Below are 24,133 nucleotides of genomic sequence, written 5' to 3'. Positions count from 1 at the left end.
AGAAAACAGTAGAAAAAAAATCAATCAAACCAAGAGCTGGTTCTTCGAAAAGGTAAACAAAACTGACAAACCTCTGGCTAGACTCACCAAGAAGAGGAGAGAAAAAACCCAAATAAAGAAAATTAGAAATGAAAAAGGAGAAGTCACAGCAGATACTATGGAAATACAAAAAACCATGAGAGAATACTATCAATAATTGTATGCCAACAAATTTGACAATCTAGAAGAAATGGACAACTTTCAAGAGACCTACAGCCTGCCAAAACTGAATCAAGAAGAAATCAATCAACTGAACAAACTGATCACTAGAAATGAAATTGAATATGTCATAAAAACACTCCCTACAAATAAAAGTCCAGGACCAGATGGTTTCACAGGTGCATTCTACCAAACATACAAAGAAGAACTCATATCCATCCTCCTTAAACTTTTTCAAAAGGCTGAAGAAGAAGGAACACTCCCAAAGACATTCTATGACACCACCATCACCCTAATTCCAAAATCAGACAAATATGCCACCAAAAAAGAAAACTATAGGCCAATATCTTTGATGAATATAGATTCAAAAATTCTCAACAAAATTTTAGCCATCCTAGTCCAACAACATATCAAAAAGATCATAACACCACGACCGGGTGGGATTCATCACAGGTACACAAGGATGGTTCAACATACACAAATCAAGCAATGTCATATACACATTAACAAAAGAAAAGTTAAAAACCACATGATCATCTCAAGAGATGCATAATAAGCATTTAACAAAGTCCAATATCCCTTCATGATAAAAACTCTTACCAAAGTGGGTATAGAGTGAACATACCTTAACATAATCAAAGCCATTTATGATAAACCCACAGCAAATATAATACTCAATGGAGAAAAAGTGAAAGCCTTCCCACTAAAATGTAGAACAAGACAAGGATGTCCACTCTCACCACTGTTATTCAACATAGTAGTGGAAGTCCTAGCCACAGCAATCAGACAAATAAAAGAAATAAAAGGCCTCCAATAGGAAGAGAAGAGATAAAACTTTCACTGTATGCAGGTGACATGATACTGTATATAGAAAACCCGAAGGACTCAACCCAAAAACTACCTGAACTGATCCACAAGTTTAGCAAAGGAGCAGGATACAAGATTAACATTCAGAAATCAGTTGCATTTCTGTGTACTAAAATGAAATATTAGAAAAGGAATACAAAATACAATACCTCTTATAATTGCACCCCAAAAAAATAAAATACCTGGGAATACACTTGACCAAGGAGGTAAAGGACTTATATGCTGAGAACTATAAAACTTTAATCAAGGAAATTAAAGAGGATGTAAAGAAATGGAAAGACATTCCATGCTCCTGGGTTGGAAAAATTAATATTGTAAAAATGGCCATACTACCCAAAACAATCTTCAGATTCAATGCCATCCCTATCAAATTACCCATGATATTTTTCACAAAACTGTAACAAACAATGCAAAAATTTATAGGGAACCACAAAAGACCCAGAATTGCCAAAGCAATTCTGAAGAACAAAAACCAAGCAGGAAGCATAACTCTCCCAGACTTCAGGCAATACTTCAAAGCCACAGTCATCAAGTCAGTGTGGTACTGGTATCAAAACAGACATACAGACCAATGGAACAGAATAGAGAACCCTGAAATAAACCCAGACACCTACGGTCAATTAATCTTTGACAAAGGAGGCAAGAACATAAAATGGGAAAAAAAAACATTTTTCAAAGTAATATACTGAAATATACAGTACAGTTTTGTCATTGTAAATAGTGATTTTTCCATTCTGGCTTGAGAGTCAAATGTACATTATATGAATCAATAATTAATATTATAGGTGAAAGGAAAAGTTTTTATAACCTCTTAGTCTCCTTAATCTTCCTCTTAAGGGGAAAAGTAACAATTTATGTATGTGGCACGTGATTGTCTGCCACAAATGTAAGGCTCTCTACTTTTTGGAGGAAAATATGACTGACAATGTTTCATATATATACACAAAACAACAGGAAGGTATTAATCTCTATAGTTTGTAAAATGAACTAAAATTAAATAATTTCAAGTCAACATTTTGAATAAGGTAAAGAAAAATTCTGGTGAAATATGGAAATGGCTTAAATTTTTGTTCTCTGGAAATGTCTCTGAGATGGTAATTTTTTTCTTGTTGCACCCCACATAAACTAAATACAATATTTGTGGCCTATACAAGCAAGAGGTAGCATGCACACATGCTGGCATGTGTTATCTATACAAAGAATTTTCTATATCTACGTCCAAGGTCTAGAATGAGTATATTCTGCTAGCTCTTTTGATTTCCCTATTTCTTCTCTGAAAGTAACACAAACTGTACTTAAAGACAGTCTTTAGTAACATTTAATATAGTATATAGTCAATTAAATAATTATGTAAGCAACAATATGGTTTAATATAATAATGTTACAAAAAAAGTAATAATAATTATAATAATTCATCTAGGTCAGGCATTAAGAAAGTAAATCTGTATTTATTATCTTAAGTTATTTAACTACTGGCCACCATGTATTATAGACCGACAATGTTAAATGTTACTTTTTGAGAATCATACCCAATATGTAAATAGTCATAAATGGTGAGCATTATATCTTAGAACTGGAAGAATTTTTCAAAATCAACTAATCCAGTGCCTTATTTTCTTCAAAAGAGATGTGGCTGAGCATATTCTTAAACTCTTCCATAGCTGTGAAGTACCTGGCCCTCACAAACCTGACTTCTTTGCAAGCATATACAAATATTTATATAATTATCATATCATTAGTACTTATCAAAAATGTGAAAGCAGATCTCAGAATTAGAAAAGGTAAAAAAAACTAAGCCAATCAAACCCAAAAGAATGAAACGTCTCTGATGTAGAGAAATCATTACCAAGTTACCAATTAAATACTCAAACTTTCTTTCAAGAAAGTTCCCATCCTGGGCTCAGCAGTTAAGTAATCTGACTAGTATCCATGAGGACACAGATTAGATCCCTGGCCTCACTCTGTGGGTTAAGGATCCAGTGTTGCAATGAGATGTGGTGTAGTTCTCAGATGTGGTGTGGATCTGGTGTTGCTATGGCTGTGGGATAAGCCAGCAGCTATAGCTCCAATTCGACCACTAGCCTGGGAACCTCCATATGCCATGGGTGCAGCCTAAAAAAAGAAAAACAAACAAAAAAAAGATGTTTTTCTAGGAAGGGAAAGGAAAAATCAATTTAAATTTATTAAACTGATTTGATTTTTCTTGTATATAATTTTGCATTTTTTTAAATAAACGATGTATATATATACATAGTATGGTACAAAATGTTATCAAATTAATGTTAGATATGACAAATTACAATTAGAAGTTACCTTTTAAATAAAAAGATAAAATTAGATCATTTGAATATTTATAAATTTATGGTATGGGCTTTATTTTTTTTTAGTTTTAAAATTGCCAAATATATTGTCATATTTAGCAGTTTAGGAAATAAAATTTGTAGCTATGATTTTGTCCCCTTCATAAATCTCATGTCTGTTAAGCAGGAATTATGATCTAGTTTTATGATCAAGTTTATATAATATTTTTAAATATGTAATATCTTTTAAGATAATGTATTAGAATATTAATGAATATATTTTTCTATCCATCTTTATAAAGACAAATTTGAATTTTATTTCTTCTATAAATAGTGATGTTGGACAATCTAATTCTTTGATTTTTAGTTTCCATCTCTTTCAAAAGTGGATAATAATAGGAAGCACATTAAAAGGCTTTTATAAGGATTCAGTAAGTGTATATGATTATTAATGAAAACACATTTATGCCATCTAGTAGACAAAATAACTCAATTCTCAGTCAGAAATAGCTGAACCATATCTCTGGAGGCATCTATTGCAACAACTTAACCTAACACTATAATAATCTATCAGAAATCATGAGTGCCCTTGAATTCTAATACTTTTCTATAGTTAATCAGAAAGAGGGGGAAAAGGGAAGCTCATGGCTATGCTCAGAAAGTGACAATAAACAAATGAGCTCAGTAGAGGTATATTTAAGCTAAAAATATGGGACAGATATTCTTAAGCTTCTCACAGTAGGATTCCAATGAGCAAGGTCTGAAATGAGAGAGAACTAGCAGGTTTCCTATCTTCGGTCATAAATCTGCTCTCCCTCCATCATCACACCCTTACCCAAAATACAAGAAATTTAATATAACTAATTTCTCAAGTTGGAGTTTTGTCTCATAACTTGATTTTAGTATGCCATAATTTCTCACGAATGATATTCCTGTGATCTGCCAGAAACATAGTGCTTGAGTTTCTTACCTCCACGTGGAGAACCACTTAGAGAAAAACAGCATCTCATAATAATTTCTATTTATATAAACCAGAATGCTAACGTGTCAGTCTGAAAAATAGCTGAGGAATGCTTTATTATTCTCAGATTCCAATGGGCAGAGGCCATGGAATGAGAGGAAATTAAAATATTGCTGACACAGTCATCTTGATGATTCTCAATTCTCATTAACTCTGGTTTTTAGGAATAACTTTGATAGAAATAGCTAAGCTAACCATGACAGTACCTCCATGGTGCAAAGGAAACACCTAACTCAGTAAATGAATAAGCAAAATAGGAAGCATCTGTGAATAGGAAGAATTGTGTTAGAATTGTGTTATCCATTATTTTGGATAGTCCAGGTAATTGTCAAACAAGGAAATTGGAAGAAGCAAGAGGGGCTAAATTGGTGCACATTGAAAAGCACTGAGCCAGATAGGTGAGATAACAGAAATCCTCCTGAGCTGCATTCTGGTGGGACAGTATTTATTTCTTTGTTGAAATTGTTGAGGATGCTCTGGAGTAGTTTTGATGAGACAGAAATGTAAGAGTAGACACTAATAGCCAAAAGAGATTACTAAGGAATTATGTTGTACATAATAAAAATATACCTTTTAAAAGAAATTGTGAAAAACTAACCACATAAAGATATTATTTTCTTTGTTTTCTATTGTTTCTTTGAATAGGTTAAAGTAAGGTGTCACACAGAATATTTGTGAGCACGCATCCGAAGTTTTGTTTTAAATTGACTGCTAGAGAAATAGGCTTCTAAGAAAGCCATTTCAAATATTTATATTTAATAGAAAATTGTATTGGAAAAAAGTGACTAGATTAAATTAGCATAGATACAAAAAGGAAGAACTTATTAAAGATTGTTAGGATAGTAATTAGACTGGTTAAAGTAACTTGCCACTTTAAATATTTGGTTTGAGATCATCAGGCTAGACACAAGCTATAGGTGATCAGGTTATAATCCAACCATTCAAAAATTTCTCATTATATCTAACAATAAGGTTGGCCCCAAAATATAACTCAAGTATATTTTTCCTAAAAATTATTGATAACATTATTGGCCTTTTCTCAGATTTTAGTGTGATTACTTGCTTGGCTTTATATACGTGTAAAATGTAGGTAAAGTACTTCCTGATAGTAAACAGTTAAAAAATACTTTAAAAAGAAAAAGAAAAACCTTTGTTTCTTCCCTAAGAACTAAACATGAGTACTAAGAATGACATGAAATGAATAAACACAAAACCAAACTTCTGAAAATATATGGAAAAATAGTGTACACCACTGCACACAAGCACACATACATGTGTATTTTACGATCTATGCATTCATCGTTAATTCTAAAGTGAAATGAACAGTTATTGGATGAGAATTAATTCTTTTTATTCCTCCTTCATTCATTTTAGGGGCCCCCTGAGCATTAGGCAATATTTCTTTCTTGGTGTAACAGTTCCTCTGAGACTTTTCTCAACTGATTCCTTCTCTATTCTATATGAAATGCTCTCACTCCTTCTCCAGTTCACTGTTTTTCATTTTGCAAATTCTAAAGTTTTCAACACCTATTCCAAATGCTGGCACCTCATTGAAGTGCTCTCTGATCCTCTAGCTGGAAACATTTCTCCCTCTCCTAGTCATTTTTTATATTTTTCTTGAGGCAAATGTCACTTACAACCATCTATTAAGTGTTTTTACATCTTTTCTTCCCTATTGAACCTTAACCTTCTTTTATACAAGAGCATTTCACTCTCTAAACAATTGCATTTTAATTTTGCTTGACTGCCTGAATCAATACTTTACATCCACATGGTATAATTAAGATTTTGCAGAACATGAAAAGCAATCAGACTTCCCTTGTGCACAGCTAAGGATGATGTGTGATGTTGGTCATCCATCTTCAGCAAGAAAGTAGCAATTATAGCTATGTCTGTTCTTCTTTCTTGATTACAGGAAAATACAGCCCCAGAAAGCTAAAGGTGACTGTAAAAGGATGGTAGCTGCTGGGCGTTCCTGTAGTCCTAAAAATTCTTGATAGGATCTCCTTCCCCACAGGTCAAAATACTGAAAGCTAATTCCCTTTTACAATCACAAACCCCTGAAGCAACTACAACTTTTCAAGCAAGCAGCAGTATTTTTTTCTTGCTGACAGTTACCCTCTGCACAGAGTTTTAAGCCAGAAGCACTATCTATGCCTCATTACCATTTAAATAGGCTGATCAATGAGAATTAGCATGTAATTTGAATTACAACACCCACCTCTTGCTTCTTAGAGCCTGGGTCCTCCAGTCTCTTTAAATAACTGCTACATTTTCCAGTGAGAATTCCTCCCTCTCTTCAAATCTGAAACAAGTGTATGCCTATTCTTTAGTGCAAGAACTTTAATGGAGAAACTGTTCCTTGGTTCTGCCTATTCTTTACCTGCCTCCAGTAAGACCTATTGTCCTATTAGAACACCAAATAGCAGCCACCTCAGCCAGTTCATATAATGAATATGAATATTTTGATTCAATGTCACCATTAGTTTTTTCCATAATCTTATATAAATTTAACAAAGAAATAACATTATCAGTATCTGTCAGTGGACACACTGTGCTGAACATGGATTCAGGGACTATGACGGCTACTTACTGATGGTAAAAAAATTGGACAAAAAATGTAGAAAAAATTTAAAAAGAACCAAAAGCCATTAGTCCACCAAGTAAACATTCTTCATTTGCCTGTCCTGCCTATGTCATAAGGCTTGATGAAAAATTAATGATTTGATGATATATGTCAAAGAACTTTATATGTATTACAATGCCATACAAATGTACAACTATACTGCCACTACTCCATATACACCATTACACTGATACAATCTAATTCTCACGGTAGGATTTTTTTTACAATCTGACATACTTTATCATCATTTACATGGGCAACCCCTTCATATTTTCCTGTTTATAAAGTTTAGACATTGAAGAAACACTTTCTTAGATCCACTTGTAATTGCTAGTTGCTGGTACGTACTATGGAACCACAAGCAGTTTCCAGCTAAGAGCTCACAAATTATTAGTTACCATTTAGAAGATACAAAATTCTTTTCGGTACTCTAACCAGTAATTCTATTAGACCTCAAGTAATTTTCCAACTCTAGAGATTTGTAATTTTGATTTAATTGATAAAAGAATGAAAGTATTATACAGTAGTATACAATTCTTCAGGGTTTGGGACTCATAAAGTATTTCTATATCTACATACCAATGTTGCTTCTTTGGTTCCATCATACTATTCTCACTGCAAATTTTCTCTCTTCCCCAAATATTCCAAGTCTCCTTAATACTTTCTTGTTTGTTACTGTATCCTCAGTACTGTCACAGTTAGCAGTAAGTAAATACATGTTGGATGAATGAACAATAGTTGCCTCAAGTTGTAACTTGAATCAGCTGTAACTCACTGTTGAACTCCATCAGCTACCAAAACTAGCTAAAGTAAACATACCATAGACATAAAACCTGAATTTACTTTGAAAATACAGCCTAAGGGAAAGTTCTACATCCTAATTTCCCTTCCAGATGACTACCTGTACATACCTTCCATATGAAATAAATAAATGTAAATAAATAAAGCATGGGCAGGAGACAAACTGTAGAGGATTCAAATGATGTTCCCAAATGGCATTATGCTCTTTACAGCCACTTTTAATGATAATGGGACAGTGGAATCCATAAATCTCTTATTTAGAAATATGTAGGTTCTTAAGTATTTAATTATAGGAAAAAATTTACTTTTGTTTTTATATAGCACAAACACATATAGACACAGAGGCAAATATATGAGTATTATATAAAGCTATTTTTCCATCAAATATTTTTATGTTTCTATTTTCATTAAGAAAACTGCCCTATTTAGCTTCTCTAATAATTGTTTCCAGGGACATGATCTAACAGTTTACGTGATCATTCAAGGAATTAAGAAAACAGCAACAACTAAAACAAGAAGAAATTAGGGAAATATCTCTGTATTCTTCCACTAAAATTTGTTTGGTTTCGGTGATACAGCCTGTGTATTTAGCTAAGTAGAAGTATGAGCTTCTTCTAGCTTTATTCAGTATTTTCCATATTCTCCAAATTAAATTGTTTATTATTTCCTATATGTACCCTGAGGTCTCTGCAATGCGTAGATTGAAATCACTGTCTAAAATTTTCTTCTTGGAGTTCCCGTCATGGCTCAGTAGTTAACAAATCCGACTAGGAACCATGAGATTGCGGGTTTGATCCTTGGCCTCTATCAGTGGGTTAAGGATCTGTTGTTGCCATGAGCTGTGGTGTAGGCTGGCAGCTGTAGCTCTGATTCTACCCCTAGCCTGGGAACTTCCATATGCTGCGGGTGCACCCCTAAAAAAAGAAAAAAAATAAAATTTTCTTCTTATTCTTCAGAATTTCCTGTAAATCCTATCTTATTAAAAGATAAACCAAGGCATGTTAAAAAATGTTAAGAGTTTGAGTAAAATTTATTTGGAAGGGTGCTCTGCCAACAGGAGACGGAGGAAAAGACTTTTACAGAGAAAAAAGCAATGAAAATATTGATTGACTATGACATAGAGCTATTTGTGGTTGGATGTCCTTAAGTTTTGATTTTATAACATTAAGGCTTATATTTTACAGGTTTAGATTTTAGTTTGCTTACACAGGCCACTACATCAAAAGAATGCCTCAATCTAATGGCCTCTTTGTTTAATTAATTTAACAAATCTTAGAAAACAAATTTAAACATAGGTTCAGTGTGGCCTTCTCTAATCCCATCAGGTAGATGAACTCCCTTAGTCTTCTGAATTTCTCCCTTTTGTAAAATTATACTTTTCTTGGGGTTCAGGTCATTTTCTATCTCATGTAGAACTTATTTATGTGTCATTATCTTCCATGTTGGTCATTATTTTCCTGAGGTCAGAGTGCATCAGTTAGTTGCTTATATTTCCTAGCTTTTAGTTGACAATTCTTTTTTTAAAGAGTTAACAAGAATTTAAATTTATGTACCAAAATAGCTAACTTTATTTTCCAACCTTTATGCTAATAACTTAAATCTCGAGAGCGGGACAAAGAAATAGAGACTGAGTTAGAGAGGAGAATGTCATGCTCTACCTCTGACTTTGTTCAATTTAAATGTTTCATCTTGTATTGTGCTAGAAATAAAGTTCATACCAGCAGTATCAATGTTTTAAACACTCAGAAATAATTTTTATCCTAAGGGACTAGCATATATAAGGTCAAAATGGTAAAATTATTCTTGTTAGAAATCACGTTTAAAGTCATTTTTTATGAATGTAGCCTGTATTCTGGAAATGCTGAATATAGTACTTAGTCACCTGGAGTTCTAACCCAATTTATTTCATTACCAGCAATCACTCTGGAAGTACCATGATATCTGAGGATTCATTGTCCAAAGGAAAAATAAAATTTGTAAATTTTTTTTTAACCCAATCCTAAACAAAGTCACTATTTTTATAGTTTTTATTATCCCTGTGTATTTCTCTAGAACATAGGAAATTTTAGAGTAAACTGTTTACTAACGATATGAAATAAATTATTAATTTAAAAGATTGTGAAAAAATACCTCCCACAGTTAATGAAAAAAATTCAGGGAGGACAAAATGATGTTGCCAAAGTTTTGTTTTTTGTTTTTATGTTTGTTTGTTTTGTCTTCTATAATGTAAACTTTTTTTGCTGTTTATAGTTAAATTTTTAAAAGAATAATATTTATAAATTATTAAAAGTGTGATTCAAGTTCTTCACTTTTCTAGGAAAATAGTCTTTCTGTAATTTTGTAGGAGTTAATGCCAGTAAAGACCTTCACTTCTCTTATAAGGGTATAATGTCATGTTTCCAGAATTATTCCTTGATTTATCAGTGAGAGAATTTGTGTAAATGTACACAGATTGTGTTATATTTAGGAGACAGACTGTGAGTTGTTTAAAGCTAATGTTAATTTTGAAATCACTGGAAGGGATAGGAGTAGAATATGACCAAATGAGTTAAAAACAAAAACAATTACATTAATAAAAATATTTGAATTTAGAAATTTCATAAAATGAAAACATGTCTCCATTAACCTGTGGATTCTTTTTCTCTATAGGAATATTGGAGTATTTAAGTATCATTGAGTCAGTATTTAAAAATACATCATGATGCATTCCATGGTGGAATGCTTTACCTCAATTATTTAATCTCTATTTTAGAAAATTCACTATTTATATATTTTTAGTATTCTAAAAGAAAAAAGTGTAGCTGTTTTAAATTGAATATAGTAATTGAATAATAACAATACCTTGCATCTTGACTTATAATATAATAAACATTAATGTTTTGCCATTGAATGCCTCAAAGTCTCTCAGATCAAATGAAAGCAGGTCTAAGATGTATGTAATTATAGAAGAAAAACCTTATACAATAACAAGTAAAGGGGTATTTTTTAAGACATTTTTTAGTGCACTTTAAGGTTCATAGCAAAATTGAGGGGAAGGTACAGAGATTTTTCTCTACAACTACAGAGAGATTTTTTTCCCCTGCAACTACACATGCATAGCCACCTACATTACCAACTTTCCCGCACCAGAGTGGTAGGTTTGTTACAAATAACAAGCCTACATTAACACATTATAATCACCCAAAGTCCATAGTTTACATTAACGTTTACTTCGTGTTGTACTTCTGTGGGTTTGAACACATGTATAATGACATGAACTCATCATCAGACCTCAGGTTTTCTTTTATGTCATCTTCTGATCTTCTATCTCCTATATTCTAGGAGTTTAATAGTTTTGTATTTTACTTGTATTTCTGAGGTCCATGTTTAGTGAACTTTGGTGAGGGGTGTAGTGTCTATGTCTAGATTCGTTGTTTTGCCTATGGAAACATTCGAACTCCTCTTATCGAAAAGATCATCTTTTTTCTACTGGAAAGGGAAAGACTCACCAAAGCAGCATCATGAGGAATATTTCATCACTCTAAAAATTCTATGTTTCATCTATTCAATTGCTTAGCCTTCCTCTTGATCCCTTGGAAACCACTGATTCTTTCACCATCTCTTTAATTTTGACTTTGCTAGAATGTCATATAATTAGAATGATATAGAATGGAGGCTTTTCTGACTGACTCTTTCATTTAGTAATATGCATTTCAGATTTCCCCATGTCTTTTCATGGCTTAATTATTCATTTTTAAATTTCTAAATATATCCCATTACATGGATATATCACAGTTTGTCCATATACCTACTGATGGATGTCTTGGTTGCTTCTAATTTTTAGCGATTATGTACAAATATAAGCCTGTGTCTGCAAGTTTTTATGTGGCTATAAGAGTCCTACATCCTTCTGCCAAAAGACACAACAATGGCAGTTGGATTGTATTCCTAATTATTACAGGTGCTTTGGAGAGGGGGCATAAAGGTAATATTTTAAGTAGTATGATATTTTTTACACAAATATACAATTCTATACTGTGTCTTTCAAAATGATTGTATTTATAGAAAATAATATATAGTTTATAGATGAGAAATGATTACACTTTTGTAATTATTTCAATATAAATTTTACCAACTCTATTTTAGAACTTTAAAATCATCATTTTAATAATATTTTTTCTTTTAAAGATAACTCCTGGGAGTCAGAATTACATAATATATGATTGAACTTATGATGGACTCATGCAAAATGATTGGGTCAGGCTTACCTTAAGGCTGCCAGTGTCAAACATGTAAAGTTATTTTAAGCAAGGTTTACAAAAAGTCGTAAAGCAGAAGTCTTAAGAAAAATGAAAGAGCCTGTGAAAGTTACTGTACTATTTGTTCATTGGGAAGAGGTTGAAGAATGATCACTGACCTCTAAGTAACAGAGAATGGAGCTCATCTTTCACTTCTGAATGAGCTCCTTTCTGTAATTGATGGCATTTCCTGAAATGGCTGCGATCATTAGGGCTCCAGTGACTGAATTAAAAGAAAATGAAGGATGCAGATGGCTGTAGTAAAGCACGGAAAATGCATTTCTTCCTGGTGACAGATACAACTGATCATTTTACAAGGAAGTGCTTCACTGAAAGTGTTTCAGCTATGTAGTTCTCAGGGAAAATGAAGAGTAATGTAAAAATTGGACAAGATGAAACTAGCTGTTTCATTCCAGATATTGACTACACAAGTCACTTTCAATAAATCACCTGCTTATTGTACCTAAGACAGCAGTTTGTTAATATTATGAAGGTGCTACAAAATGTCCTCTTTGGTTAGGCAATCTTTGAGCATCATATGGAAAAAACAACAAGTTTAATTTTAATTTTTTTTTCTATTTGTTTCCCAATTATCAACACTTGAACTACTAGCATATTTATTTAGAATTAGCTTTGATGACCTAAAACAGCCAAGGGTCACCAAAGTTTTTCTGAAAAGGGCTAGATATTACATATTTTAGACCTTTGTGACCCATACTGTCACTGTGAAAGCTACCAAACTGCTATTGTGGGGGAGGCATCCATAGATTTGTGGATCTCTAATCTAGCACATCAGACGATATCATGAATAAGAACAATGAGGAAGCTTAATAGCTTACTTCAGTAAGAGAAATGAGATGCTAAATTTAATTACTGTATGAGAAATGTGGATACGAGCATTTATATCATTCAAATTAACACAAAATACTGTTTTAAGAGACCATATGTCGATATCATCTTGTATTTTTCAGCCATTAAGGGGAAAAATTCACTTTATAATAACTATTGTGCACATGGAGAGGCTTATTGGAGGCACATGCAGAGGCTTAGATATTTGGAGTACTATTTCATCTTTATCTTTGACTTGTAACCTTTTACATAGTATTGTTGAAGAACTTATTTATTTAAAATCCTTTGCAAATACAAGTAATTTTTAAGTTCTACTGGTTCACCATAAAACCAAATAGGGGGTTTCTAATCATTTTATCAAATAAATTATTTTAAATATTCAAGAGTTACTATAAAAAAATTGAAATCACTGACTCTCATGGAGTCACTGCTTCAGATATTTTAAGTGCTATTGCTATTTTTTAAACTTCAAAGGAAAGAAGAGAAATCTAATTGAAGGAATTCATCAGGAGAAGGGCTTTGGGATCATTTAAATTTTCAGTATATGGAGACACTTGTCTTGTGGCAATTATTTTTCCCAGTACAACTAAATCGTTACATGGTTTTGGTCAGAAAGCAAGCTTGTTATCCTGTAGCCTAACATTTCATCCAGGATTCCTAGAGTGAATTAGGGCCTTAAAAGTCAACTCAGTCAAGATATTCCAGGTAATTAGTAATTACTTCTATGAAGACATCTACTTTAGACTTATTTTTTGAAACTACAGAAATAAGGCACTTTATTATCTTGATTTCCAAACCAATCTCTGTTCCATTCTTGTCTTATATGACAAATTTGTAAAACACAAGGCACTTCATAGAACCTTGAGTCATTTTTTAACTTTTAGAACAGATTCCATGTATTCACACCCAGAGGAGAGGAGTTCTCAAAGTCAGAATTGGTCATTTTATTCTTACTAGATATTACTTGTCACTTCCATATTTTCCCCTTTTAATACTGCTCAGAAGAAGTGCTCCCCTGGATTTGTTGAATACAAGGATTTTCATGAACTGTCTCATTCTTGGAATCCAATCTCTTGAAAGTCCTTCAGCTCTTTTTCAAGGCTGAAGGGTTAACAGCTAACTTTTGCTTTGATTATAGCTTTCCTCATCTTTGAGAAATCCCTTTGTTCCTCTTCAGTTGAAATTCAAAAAAAAAAAAAAAATGCTGAATTAACCTATGGCAAGTGACAGAAGGACAATAAGGAATTTCAAGCTAGAAAACTTTGCTTGGGCCAAAAGGTTAAAATATTTTCTCAAGAAGCTTACTCAAAACCTATAAAATACATTTTAAAAGTATTCATGAAGTAGTCATTTGTCAAAAAAGTGATCATAAATACTGATTTGGAAAACATAAAGAATAAAGGTCTGGTTTCAATCTGTTTTCAACACTAGAAGTTCCCTAGTGTTTACTTTTCAGGAAGCGTATTTAACTACTTGCATGGGTTCCAAGTGAATTGATCATAATTTAATCTTTTTCATTTTTGTCTTTTTAGGCCCACACCATTGGCATAAACAGGTTCCCAGGCTAAGGGTCAAATTGGAGCTGTAGCTGCCAGCCTACACCACAGCCACAATGATGCCAGATCTGAGCCACGTCTGTGACCTACACCACAGCTCACGGCAACACTGGATCCTTAACCCACTGAGTGAGGCCTGGGATTGAACCTGTGTCGTGGAAACGAATCAGATTCATTTTTGCTGAGTCACGGCAGGAACTCCAATTTAATCTTTTGAAATTATGACTGAATCTTAAATTTTAAAAAATACCCTCTATGGGAGTTCCCGTCGTGGTGCAGTATTTAACAAATCTGACTAGGAACCACGAGGTTGTGGGTTCAATCCCTGGCTTTGCTTGAAAGATCTGGCGTTGCCATAAGCTGTGGTGTAGGTCGCATACTCAGCTTGGATCCTGTGTTGTTGTGGCTCTGGTGTAAGGCAGTGGCTACAGCTCCGACTATACCCCTACCCTGGGAACCTCCGTATGCCGTGGGAGCAGCCCTAGAAAATGCAAAAAAGACAAAAAAAAAAAGACAAAAAAAAAAACCCTGCATGTAAAACAGGCAGGAATCTGTGATAAATTGTTTCATAAAATATTTTTAAAAGCAAAAAAAATAATGTGTTATGGCTTAGCTCAACTATGAAGGCCTTTTTAGTATACGTTATCTCTATTATTTTCAAATGCACACTGCAGAACCTAGGCACCTACATTCTGTCTTTGTTGACCATGGAACACTTCTATTAAAACACCAAATACTAGTAGTAAAAGAAAAATGTGAACAAAGTACATTATTTCTCATTAAATAATTTTATGTTTTAATTGTAGAAAACACACAGAGAAATCACAAATTTTGTTTGCCATTATTGTTACATTGTATAACAAATCAATTGTAAAAGATGGAGAACCAAGTCCCACAGGAATCAAAAAAGTTATTTAAGGATATATTTTATCTACATATAGAGGGATTTCTTTTGTGTATATACAGACTAATGAAATTCTATGGAATCATTTCTATGGAAATATGCAGGAAAGTTTAAAAGTTCAAAATGAGGTTGATAGAAGAAAATAATATTTGTCTAAAAGTGTATAAGTGTACAAACATATGTGTGTTTATGCACACGTGTATATATACAAAGTCTTAGGAGGGTGAGATTTAAAAAAAAAACAAAAAAGGACTTAGCTATTAGTGGGACCAAGATTGACTTCTACAGGAATTCTAGAGAAGTGCTCAAGAATATCTGCTTCACAAGTTAAATTCAGCCTGCTATGTGTTTTTGTATTCCCAATGTGTTACAAATGGTTTCTACATTTTAAAAAATTTTATAATAATTTTTTTTCCATTATAGCTGTTTTACAGTGTTCTGTCAATTTTCTACTGTACAGCAAAGTGACCCAGTTACACATACATGTATACATTCTTTTTTCTCACATTATCATCTGATTTCTACATTTTTAAATGGTAAAAAAAAGGCAAAAAATATTGTAGTACAAGAAAATTATATGAAATTCAAATGTCAGTGTTCACAAATACAGTTTGAATTTTTAAAATAAAGAATGTATAGAAACTTGTCTTTTTAAATATATATGTCCCTACTTGATATTCTTGATTTTTCCTCTTGACTGTCCAAGCCTAAAATATTTACTATGTGCCTATTACAAAAAAAAAAAAAGTTTTACTTCTTCCTGGTCTTGAGCATATTTTCTAGGACATTCATAATCATAGGTTTGTTCTCTGACATCATAGAAAAAGGGAGATATTTATTCTCTCATATCCCTCTTTTTATTCCCTCATATCTTTTTCAATTCTGGGCTGTTAAAACTATTATACATATAGAATATTTTCTTTCTTTTCTGCTTTTTTTTTTTTTAGGGCTGTATCTCTGGCATATGGAAGTTCCCAGGCTAGCGGTCCAATTGGAGTGGTAGTTGCCAGCCTATGCCACAGCCACAGCATGCGGAACCTGAGCTGGGTCTGCAATCTACCCTGCATCATGTGGCAACACCAGATCCTCAACCCACTGAATGAGGCCAGGATCGAACACTCATCCTCATGGACACTAGTTGGGTTCTTAACCCACTGAGCCACTATGAGAACTCCTATAATATTTTCTTTGAAAGTAAATCTCAAATTTGAAGTATTCAAAAATATGTTAAAAATAGAAAAATAAGCTCACAAACTTGATTAATTATGAAAATATAGTAAAGGAATTAATACAATTTCTTTACTTCTACATACAATGTTTGAAGTGCCTGGATAATACCAGATCTTGCAATTTCCTGGGGGTCATCTAGACACATAAAATTGAAAGAGAAGTGGAGCTGAACACTACAGTAGAATTTTAAGAAGTCTCCCAAGTTTCCCTTCTATGTGTACATGCCTTATATAATCCCTCTCCCCTTTTTATTTTTGTTAATGTGAGCCAGATCAGTGAATATAACAGGATTTAGCACTAGTGATTAGGTTATGTTGGTGGCACAATTGAGTTTATAAAAGGGAGAGTAACACATGAGCCTTTGAAATCTGAGTATCAAGTCAAATGGAGAGGAAGTCAGGAATTTAAAGCAACAAAGGGTAGGCTTTAGGAGTTGAGAATGGTTCCCAGTAAACAACCAAGAAAGGAGTGTCATCAGTCCTATAACCTCAAGGAACTGAATTTTGCCAGTAACCTAAATGAGTTTTGAAGAAGACTCCGAGCTTTAAATGATATAATGGCCCTGGCTGAAACATTGATTTTAGGCTTGAGAAACTTTTTTGTGACAGATGAATGACAGAAAATCTGTGGAATAATACATCTGGAAAAAAAAAATGTATAAACAGAAACTTCAATTAAATACAGTTGGGAAACCCCAAAACCCTGTAAGAACAGGGCTTTCATGTCCTGCGAGAAAGCAGACCCAATAGGAAGAAGAAACACTCTTCTTCCCTGGCAAGAACTCAGCCAATGAGAAGCCATGGGCTCTTTATTTATTCTGTTTACTCTTTCTATCCTCTCAACTTCCTTTTCCTCCCTATAAAAGCATTCTTCTTCTCTTGCCACACAGGACTTTGTACATGGTTCACCGTGGTTGCCGACCTTGAATTCAAATTCTCTGCTAATCCCAAATGAACCCACTTAACTGAAGAAATATCTGGCAGTCTGTTTGTTTCAGGTCAACATGTTCGTATGGTTTCAAGTTGCTTAATTGCTATAACGTGTCATTTAGCAATAGAAATTTAATACATATGCATTTCAAAGGGAAGTAGTATTCTTCATCCTCTCTTTTGAGATTCTCAGGAAATGCAAATTTAATTATCTCTAGCTCTGTTATCCTCTCTCATCTGAATATAATTTCCCAATTTGTTTATTATCCTTTACCTCTATTGTTCCTTTCTTACTCTTAGTTAGATACTGTAACTATGGTACTTTCATTTATGCAATCTTTGTAAGTAATTGGAGGGGCAAGAGAAAGCAAGCAAGTCATCCAAACAAGGTACAATGGTTAGTAAATACTCCTCCAATAACTATCTTCATCTAATTATGAGGAAATTTGGCATATTTTCTTATATTTCAGTCACTAGACCCCCCCTTTATTAATTTTCACCATTTCCCCCAATTCCTGATCATATATTATATCATTAAAGTCATATGTAATATTATATAAAGTTTTTCTTAGAGGCCTCTTTCTCATAATCAAATATGCACATAGCTGTTTGTCTCAAAAAATGTTCTTCCATGAAAGAAACATATTTATTGACTCATATATTCACTATGTGGAGGTCTGGGGAGGGAGGCGACATATTGTAAGATTGCAATGTGTAAATACATTATTAATGTAAGGTAGTTGAATAATAGGTTTCTGGGATAGTGGGATAAATTAGGTATTACCTATGAACTTTGCAGAGAAGGGTTAACAAATGCTACTCTTCACTAGAGGTCTTGTTGTAATTTATTAAAAGAGAAAAAAACATTCAAAATTTAAACACAGAAGTGGGCTGCTTTCCTACCAATTTGGTGTGAATATCAAGTGACGAGATATATGCCCCAAGAGATCTGCTTTATCTATGAGTGATGTCCCAAACCTTGGACTAATGTTTCACCTTAATTAGAGGTTTCTGCGTTTTTCACCTCTATTTCCTCATTTTTTTTTTTCTCTTCTATATTTTGTGTTCTCTATTTCAACAAAAAACAGCACATTTTTTCTTTACTTTCTGGAATTTTCATCCTATTCAACACATTTGCATTTTCTTTCACTGTAAGAAGGGCTACTTATAGCTCTTTATCAATGCAAAACAGTGTGGTTCCTCTTTTATATTTCTACAAAAGTGCATAAAAGATTACAACAAATGGGTATTTTATTTAAATTTCTTCAATGCTAGTAATTTCAATTGTTTGAACAAATTTATAAACTATTAGTAGACAGCTAATACTAGTCCTGTCTGCAACAAATGAGGATGCATTGCCCTCTCTAATGTTTCTTCTCTCTTTAAAGAACAATGTCTTCCTTCCAGGTCTAAATATGTTGCCTGTATGCCAATTTTTTTAAAGTAAAAAGAAAACTCAAGGATAACCTGATTCAGTTGATTCACTGAGCAGATACAGAAACTAAGATTTTAACTGAGTTTAACTCATCTGCCAAATAATATGTATTTTGCATTCTCATTCAGCTGCATGGTTAGTGGCAGGCTCAGAATGGGCTTCAGTTCTAGGCTTTAATTTTTTGTACTAGCTTGATAAATACTGCTAGATTTGCTTTATAATTCTGCCCATCTTCTGTAGTGACAGGTATATATCTTCATAATAATTGCTCATGTCATCGATTGAATGACTGACTTAAAATGATGTAATAAAGTGTACTTTATGTATCATCTATTGATAATAATACAGTATGGTTGATATCACTAACATTTCTATAAATCCTCTTTCATTCCCCCTCAGACTCATTTAATTACTCCCTTCTTTATATCACTATTTTATCCTGTTTTGCTCTACTCTATATTTATTATTTACTTAAATATGATTCTTAACCAATGCCATTGCCTAGTACTACCACAATGCGTGTAGTTAATTCAAAATTTGCTTATTTTCTGAGTGGACAAAAAAGAGGAACCCTCCTAAAAGATGGTGTACATCTGGAAGAGCTCCTGTCTTCCAGTTATACACATGCAGTTAGGGTTTATGCCTTCTCTTTCACATTAGAAAGCATGAATAGAAAGCATATTCATAAATTCCATATAATTGTAAACCAATCATTTTTATAACAACCATTAACTTTTTTTTGTTGTTGTTATTTCTCTGTGATAATCATTTGATCGAATTAATGTTCAGTAGCTGATATAAAACTCAGGAGTTTACAAACATCCCTACATAAAGTTTCACTACAATGGACAAACATTTATGAAATCACCTTCCACAAGGAACACACTCTTGAAAGATTTTGTATGTTTTATACCTACTAATCTATTAATAATTATTCATATATATTTTTCTGTGTGATTGTTCAGTAAAGATACCTTCATAATAATTCCACATTTCTTCTTTTATATATAAGGCAGAATAATCCAAGGTGCTGAAATACTCAATTAAACATCCTTTTCTACTTACTTAGAAATGCAGACCTAACTCTCAACAAACTTTCTTGTGGACCTTTGGAATGAACTCCATGCTATGGCTGAGCTAGCATCTTTTCTGGCTATTAACTTACACATTTTGCTTTGCATCACCACACTGACGTAACATCTGCACTTGAAAAACAAAGTACATCGGCAAAAAATAATGAAATTTTGTACCCTGAGGTATTTTTAGAAGAAATCATCCAGATTTTAAATTTGCACTGTTTCTGGTAAACACACTGCCTTTCTTTAATGCAAAGATATTTTTTAAATCCAATAAACTTTTATAAAGACAATGTGATGTCTATTTCCCTAAGAATAATGGATTAGCTAAATATCCTTGTTAAATGTTTTTTCAGTTCACCAATGTGTCTAAAATGTCTATCATATGCCATTCAGAAAGAAGTAGTCAACAGTGACAGAGAATGAATGATACAATGAGAGTGATGGAAATATCATTTTGAGATCTACTTGTTAGTCTGTACATAAAAATGTGTTAGATGTTAAGTATATTGCACCTTCCACTCCAGTGGATAATTTCAAAACAATATTTCCTTTACAATACAAAATGTCCTTATCTTCCCAAGAAAAGAGTATGAACAAAGCTCTGAAAAGGAAAGTAAATGAAAAGTTTGTCAAAATGACAATCTGAAAGAGGGAGGAAAAACAAACTTGAGAAGAAAGAAAAGATACCAAAGGAGTAAAAAGATTCTTTGGAGTTCCTCAGTATTTTATTAAAATACCTGTAATGATACCCTCTTTTTGGCCTACATTTATTTTAAATGAGGGGAAAGGAGCAGCATTATTTGTATACACAGTATTGATGAGAAATCATAAATTAGCCTTAAACATAATTGATTGTGAAAGTGCCTGTGGATTTTATTGAAGTCCCTCTGCAAATTACATTGAAAAAACATTTTTCCTTAATACCTCAATTAGACATTTATAGTGAAGGGGGCCTTCAGGGCCATTGAAAAAGGCATATTAAAATATACATTTTGGTAAGGTAATTAATTCCCTGTACTTAAACGATCAAAGTATTTTAATCTTCTTAAGGTTTAAAAGTTGTTTCCATACTATATTTTTGAAAAAAAGAAATTCTTCTTTAAAAAGTTTATTTTAAAAAGTCACTATTCTAATATGGTATGTGAAAGAGGAAGAATCTATTGTATAATTCCTATCTCACTTTTCAGAAATTTAGTTACACCTATTTGCCATATTAGTCTAGAAAATAACACTTAGTAATGATGTTTTTAATGAGGTATGTGCAATTTGCATAAAATGAAAGGCACATACATTAAGTGCAAAGTTCCATGAGTATTCACAACTTCATGTGCTGCAACAGTATAACTCAAAGATCTAAGTATAAAACATTTTCATCAGCAACATACTTATGTCACTTTCCAGGCACCTTATACTCCCCATCCCTAGGGAACCACAGCTCTGGTTTTATTTACCATCAGTTAGCTTTGCTTGTTCTACAACATCATATAAACTGAATAATATACTATGTACCCTCTTAAGTTCTTTCAGTTAGTACTATGTTTTCTCAGATCCATTCATGTGTGAATAAGCAGTTTATTCCTTTTTAACACAGAATTATTCTATGACTTTTTTTTTTAAACCTATTTTGGTATAGCTCAGCATTTGGCTTATTCCCAGTTTTTATTTTGTTTCTTTAAACTACTGTGAATAAAGCTTCTATGAACACTCTTGTTCAAGTTTTATATATGTATATTTTCCTTTATTTTCTTGCTCATCCTCTCCAATAGTATCAACATGATCTGATAGTTTCATTGCCTCAATGTGCTGCCCTATGGTACCTCTATATGGTCCAGTCATTCTGAACCTACTATAACAAAGGGTATGAAGATTAACACTGTTCTGGGCAAAACTACAAATGCATATATTTTGATTCCATTTGAATATGTGCTATTTTGATTTATTTTCTGATTGTCCTAGAAATGAATATATTCACCAGAGCAATAAATCTATACCTGGTACCTAAGGGGACATTAGTCTTTTCTAACCGAGATAGTAAATCAAGCATAGCAACCTTGATCAGGGCTGCATTTTGGGTGAGTTTGAGGTTATCTCCAGTCATCACTGACTTTTGCCACATCTTGATAAGAAAGTTGTTCATGCGTCTTTTTTAAGGAAAGTTTTGTCCGGATATATGCCCAAGAGAGGGATTTCTGGGTCATATGGTAGTTCTGTGTATAGATTTCTAAGGTACTTCTATATTCTTCTTCATAGTGGTTGTACCAGCTTACATTCCCACCAACAGTGCAGGAGGGTTCCCTTTTCTGCACACCCCCTCCAGCATTTGTTATTTGTGGATTTATCTATGATAGTCATTCTGACTGGTGTGAGGTAATATCTCATGGTAGCTTTGATTTGCATTTCTCTAATAATCAGGGATATTGAGCATTGTTTCATGTGCTTGTTGGCCATCTGTATATCCTCTTTGGAGAAATGTCTATTCAGGTTTTTGCCCATTTTTCAATTGGGTTGTTGGCTTTTTTGCTGCTGAGTTGTATAAGTTGTATATTTTAGAGATTAAGCCCTTGTCATTTGTATCATTTGAAAGTATTTTCTCCCATTCTGTAAATTGTCTTTTTGTTATCTTTTTTGTTTCCTTTGCTGTGCCAAAGCTTGTCAGTTTGATTAGGTCCCACTGGTTTATTATATACTCTCCTTAAAAAAGACACATGAACCCTCATGTGCACTGCAGCTCTATTCACAATAGACAAGACATGGAAACAACCCAAATGTCCATCAACAGATGATTGGATTAGGAAGATGTGGTATATATACACAATGGAATACTACTCAGATATAAAAAAGAACAGAATAATGCCACTGGCAGCAACATGGATGGATCTAGAGACTCTCATACTAAGTGAAGTAAGTCAGAAAGAGAAAGACAAATACTATATGGTATCACTTATATCTGGAATCTAATATAAGCCACAAATGAAGCTTTCCACAGAAAAGAATACCAAAGACTTGGAGAATAGGCTTGTGGTTGCCAAGGGGGAGGGGGAGGGAGTGGAGTGGACTGGGAACCTGGGGTTAATAGATGTAAACTATTGCCTTTGGAATGGATTAACAATGAGATCCTTCTGTGTAGCACTGGGAACTATGTCTAGTCACTTATGATGGAGCATGATAATGTGAGAAAAAAGAACGTGTACATGTATGTGTAATTGGGTCACTGTGTTGTACAGTAGAAGAAAAAAATTGTATTGGGGAAATAATGATTTAAAAATAAATGTACTTAAAAAAAAGTTGCTCAGTCTTTCACCATTAAACACTGTTTTATATGTCTTTTATCATATTGAGAAAGTTTTCTTTGATTTCAGCTAACTAATGATTTTTTAATCAATGGGTGTTGAATGGTGTAAAACTTTTTTTTTCTCCTGCATTGTTTGAGATAGGATTCATGCTGCTTTATCGTATTAAATGGAGACTTAAATTGATAGGATTTGAACATTAAACTAAATTTTTGTTTTGGGGATAAATCCTTCTTAGACATAATTCTCTGTCCTTTTTATATATTGTTGGATTAAATGTGCTCTTTTGTTGAAGAATATTATTTCTGTGTTCTATTTTTTTCTATAACAGCTATATTCTTTGTGTCCTGTTTAACTAATCTTTGCCTATCTGTGAATATTTTTCTCCTACGATTTCTTCCAGAAATTTTATACTTTCTCAGTGGCATATATGATCCATTTCAGTTTTGCGTATAGTGTGCAGTAAAGGTAAGATTCATGTTTTCTCTCTCTTTTTTTTAGTATAGGCATCACTTTCTACTGTACTATTAAAAGACTATCTTATACACATGAATTATTTTGATAAGTAAAATGAAAATCAATTTATTATGTGTATTTCTGTGCATTTTTTGAGTATGTCTTCTGTTTCATTTATTTACATTATATCACATTGTTATGATTTTTTAACTTTATATTAAGCATTTGAAATCATGTAAAAAAGACCTCCAAATTTATCTCTTTCAAATTTGTTTAAGCCATTATATATATATTCTTTGACTTTTTCGATATAAA

General features: G+C 32.9%; 1 long non-coding RNA gene across 3 annotated transcripts in view; it reads left to right on the top strand.

Annotated features, from left to right (window-relative positions):
* The window catches only part of LOC110259433 (uncharacterized), a 651,590-nt gene that overhangs the window by 609,690 nt on the left and 17,767 nt on the right, over positions 1–24,133 (top strand). For 2 of the 3 annotated variants that reach the window (XR_014838478.1, XR_014838477.1), the window contains one exon: positions 23,766–23,830. The exons of the other annotated variant lie outside the window; for it this stretch is intronic. This is a non-coding gene — a long non-coding RNA (uncharacterized LOC110259433). The remainder of the gene's footprint in view (positions 1–23,765; positions 23,831–24,133) is intronic. 3 annotated transcript variants of the gene reach the window in all.

This window comes from Sus scrofa, chromosome 2, assembly GCF_054392235.1.
Source record: "Sus scrofa isolate SSC_HxYL_T2T_F1_AM1 chromosome 2, Sscrofa_HxYL_maternal_Yorkshire_Landrace_v2.0, whole genome shotgun sequence".
In the NCBI taxonomy this organism is placed as follows: domain Eukaryota; kingdom Metazoa; phylum Chordata; class Mammalia; order Artiodactyla; family Suidae; genus Sus; species Sus scrofa.
This window is presented reverse-complemented; position numbering and strand designations above follow the sequence as displayed.